The sequence below is a fragment of the Stylophora pistillata genome, chromosome 4 (genome assembly GCF_964205215.1).
Source record: "Stylophora pistillata chromosome 4, jaStyPist1.2, whole genome shotgun sequence".
Taxonomy (NCBI): Eukaryota; Metazoa; Cnidaria; class Anthozoa; order Scleractinia; family Pocilloporidae; genus Stylophora; species Stylophora pistillata.
Window position 1 is genome coordinate 9,798,632 of NC_142522.1, and position 5,000 is coordinate 9,803,631.

A 5,000-nucleotide genomic window follows, 5' to 3' on the forward strand; every position below is an offset into this window, starting at 1 on the left:
TCGAGAAAGTTGATGATTTTCTTGTTTGCCTCGATGGTAATTCTAAGGTTGTTTTGGGCAAATATCGTGCAAATCTGTTTCTTAATTCTCTCCACTTTTTGGGGTGTTTGGTTTATAACTGCAAGGCCGTCGTCACGGTAAAGTCCGATGTTAATTTCTGGTATAGTCGCAAGCTGTGATAGGAGGTAGCAGCCGACTAGTTCACATGTCTCCGCTCCATCATAACTTCCCATGGTGACGTCGAAAAGGCCGTTGGAATTTTTCTTCTGCCAAGAGGTCCCATTGCTAAATAGTAGTGACTCTTTAGCAAGCAGGACGATTTGGCGATCATCTGAGGAGATGGTCGTGTAGTTAGACGCGAAGTCGAGGGCACGTCCGAGTAGATCTTTCGTTATTGAGGGGTAGAATTCTACAACATCGAAGCTGATGAAAGCAGATTCGCATTTATTTGGTAAGTTTTTGAACCACTGCAGCACAGAGGATGTGTTCTTCCATTGATTAACGCCTGTTGCGTTTACAAGTTTCTGGTTAATATTTTCGAGAATTTTCTTGCTTATTTTTCCAATTTCCTGTTTTGATGGGTTGATCAAACGACAAGTGGGTCGGTTTAAGAAATTGTCTTTATGGTCTTTAAGTGTTACGAACGCATCTCTCTGGGCGGTAACTTCGACCCGGTCGTCAATACCTAGTTTCTTCGTGATTGCTTTGGCTGCAGCGTCAGTTTTTCTGAGTTGGTTGCTGTCAGCTTTCTTGTATGTTTTGGTGATGTTGTCGTTCAGGAGTTGATTATACTTCGTGGCCTCTAGCTTGTAAAAATTGGTAGATTTGTCCGCTTTAACGAATAGGCGATTTTCGTTTTTAATCAACTTGATGTCTTCATTCAGCTCTTTCTGAAACTGGCATTTCGTATTCTTGAATTGGACGCTTTGGTTGTTTTGTAAGGTTGTTTTGTAATCAAGTTGATTAAAAACGAAAATCGCTTATTCGTTAAAGCGGACAAATCTACCAATTTTTACAAGCTAGAGGCCACGATGTATAATCAACTCCTGAACGACAACATCACCAAAACATACAAGAAAGCTGACAGCAACCAACTCAGAAAAACTGACGCTGCAGCCAAAGCAATCACGAAGAAACTAGGTATTGACGACCGGGTCGAAGTTACCGCCCAGAGAGATGCGTTCGTAACACTTAAAGACCATAAAGACAATTTCTTAAACCGACCCACTTGTCGTTTGATCAACCCATCAAAACAGGAAATTGGAAAAATAAGCAAGAAAATTCTCGAAAATATTAACCAGAAACTTGTAAATGCAACAGGCGTTAATCAATGGAAGAACACATCCTCTGTGCTGCAGTGGTTCAAAAACTTACCAAATAAATGCGAATCTGCTTTCATCAGCTTCGATGTTGTAGAATTCTACCCCTCAATAACGAAAGATCTACTCGGACGTGCCCTCGACTTCGCGTCTAACTACACGACCATCTCCTCAGATGATCGCCAAATCGTCCTGCTTGCTAAAGAGTCACTACTATTTAGCAATGGGACCTCTTGGCAGAAGAAAAATTCCAACGGCCTTTTCGACGTCACCATGGGAAGTTATGATGGAGCGGAGACATGTGAACTAGTCGGCTGCTACCTCCTATCACAGCTTGCGACTATACCAGAAATTAACATCGGACTTTACCGTGACGACGGCCTTGCAGTTATAAACCAAACACCCCAAAAAGTGGAGAGAATTAAGAAACAGATTTGCACGATATTTGCCCAAAACAACCTTAGAATTACCATCGAGGCAAACAAGAAAATCATCAACTTTCTCGACGTAACGCTTGACCTGATAACCGGCAGATTCGGACCCTATTCCAAACCAGCAACTACCCATCTATACGTACACAGCAAGTCTAACCACCCACCTTGCATACTACGAAACATCCCCGAAGCAGTTAATAAAAGACTTTCTGAAATCTCTTCTGACGAAGACATGTTTAACAAAGCCGCACCTCCCTACCAAGACGCGTTACACAAGAGTGGCTACACATACAAGCTGCACTTCACTGAACCAGAACCGCACCGACCGCAATACCAAACCAAAAGGCGAAGAAACATAATTTGGTTTAACCCACCATTTAACAGAAACGTACAGACCAACATTGGTAGAGCGTTCATTAACCTTATTGACAAGTGCTTTCCAGTCACCCACAAACTGAGGAAAATTTTCAATAGAAACACCATTAAACTGAGCTACTCATGCACACCAAATATGAAACAGATCATAGACGGGCATAACAAAGCCACAATCAGGAACGCAAAAATGTCCGAAGATAGCCGCCCCCAAAGATTGTGCAACTGCAGGAACGAAAACGAATGCCCTTTAGGAGGGGAATGTTTGCAAAGCGAGGTCGTCTACCAAGCCACAGTCGATACCAAGGAAGAAACTAAAACGTACGTTGGCCTCACAGCGACAGATTTTAAGACTAGATGGCGCAACCACCAAATGTCGTTCAACCACGAGAGACGGCGAAATGACACAGAGCTGAGCAAGTATCTGTGGAAACTAAAGGAGAAGAGGGAAGACTATTCGATTTCATGGAAAATTATTGCTAGGGCTAGATCATATTCCAATGCCACAAAACGTTGCAATTTATGCCTTACTGAGAAATTTTTTATCTTGTCTTATCCACATGAAGCCTCTTTAAACAAGCGAAGTGAAATAATATCCAATTGTAGACATCGGCGAAAATATATTCTCAGGTATTCTTAACGCTATTATCGGCGCGCGCACGGTTTTCAAGATTTGAATTTTTAAACAATGCCATGTGATCACGTTGCTGAGTTAGAGTTAACCGTCACGATGCCTCAGTGTGTAGGGAGTTTAACTGATGAGTGGATCAACTTTTGTTGGTCTACGAAACAGGCTGTATTAAAATCCATATGTGCGTCACTTGAGTAGTCCATTTGCTACTATATACATATATATATATATATGTACATATACATAAATTAAATAAAAGTAACAATGTCCAGATGACAAGATAAATAAATGATAATTCATAATTGGAATTTACTTTACTTATTTCACGTACTTTCCTAAGTTCAACTTAAAATCAGATAATGACTTGCAATTTACTAAGTCAGCTAGCAGTGAGTTCCACTCTGTTATTGATCTGGGAAAGAAAGAAAACTTAAAGACGTCCTTACATACTTTTGGCATTCTATATTTAAAAGCATGGCTGTTACGTGTTCTTTTTTCTCTGTTTGGTATTAAGTGATCTTCAGTGTTAATGTGTACTAGGTTATGACTAAGTTTGTATATTAGAGTCAATCTGTTTTTCTTTCTTCTTGTTTCCAATGTGTCCCATTTCAGATCAGATAACATGTCTGTCACACTCGCTGATTTGTTGAAGTTTTGAAGGCGAAAACGAGCAGCTTTTCTTTAAACTTTCTCCAAGGCTGAAATATCTTTTTTTGTAATGTGGGTCTCACAAAGCACTTGCATACTCCAGTTTGGGTCGACAATGCTGGTATAGGCCGTTTCACGTACTTTTCTGGGGCAGTTCCAGAGATTTCTTTTGACATTATGTACCACTGACGAAGGACTTGAATAAATGCAACAGCTGATAGTTTGTCAAGAAAATTACATGTAACCCCCCAACCCCCAAAATGTTCGTATTTTGACGCGTACAATATAAGATATAATCTAAAACCAAGGTCAGTGGTGTTATAAAAGGCACTCATTCTCAGTTGTCTTTGAGAGCGCGAGCGAAAATGTGCCACGTGATACTCCATCATGACAAAAGGTACGTGGGGGTTCAAAAAAGATGCTATTGAGTTGCATAACCATCCTTATTACGTCCATTTTGAAATCAATGGTAATTCTTGTGATCTGATTGGCTGTCATTAATGCGATTTATTTACGCATTTCACCATTTTTACACTAAATCGAATTTTTTTCTTAGCCAATGAGGAAGCTTTACTGACGTACAACAACCAATTGCTTGCTTCATGAAATAAGTCAAATTGCAAGAAAATGAAAAATAGACTTTCATTCTACAAACCAGGATCAACAGAACATTTGTACAGAATAAAAGATCTTGTGTCTATGCAACTGTTTTTTGCGATTTCAAAATGAATTTTTTATTTAAGTCATGCCTCTGATTTCAAATCAAACTGCATTCCAATCAGTTCAATTACCACTATTAACTAGTAAAGTTCTTTCGTGATAATGACTTACATGTTAAGAAACATTTATTAATTAGTCAGGGAGGGTGCGTTTGGGGAATTGCATTGTTCTTAGGGGGGATTAAGGGAATCAGTCATTGCCGACAGAATAAATTAAAAGGGGGACCGAAGAAAAACTGTCAATGAAGGGTGGGGGGAGCCATAAGAATATTAGAGAGCCTTAGTGGGGATACATAAATTTAATCGTGACACAACCAAAACCTCTATGACCCCCCAGTGGGCTCTTATAGATTGTGCTTGCGTACCTTTTGGCGTAATTTAGAAAAACGAACATAGTTTTCTTCTTTTTGAGTTACTATTAAAAAAAAAAAAACTAAAAAAAAGAAAACTCTATGTCAGCTTTAAGAGTGTTATCTTGCCTACACCAATCAGATAACCACATTTGGGTATGTATCACACACCAATCAGATTGTCGCATTCGGGTATGAATCTGAAACCAATCAGATCACAGCATTGGGGTATGCCAGCACCAATCCGAGTGTCGTCCTTCATACTAATCACGTCAGGAAATTAGGGTACCACGATTACGTTGCGATGGAATCAACCCAACATTGACACACACGAAGAGATATCATTGAGGCTTTGTATTTTGGAAGGGCTAGTTTTGCTGACTCAGGTACAACTCGTGCAAAGCATTTGTTTGCTTTTGCCCTATGACAGCTCTTTTCGCAAAGGTTGAAAAGACCACCAAGTTATACCTACTTTCTACTTCGACTGCCATGTTAAATTTCCGTTTCTTTGCTTCAGAAATTTTTCC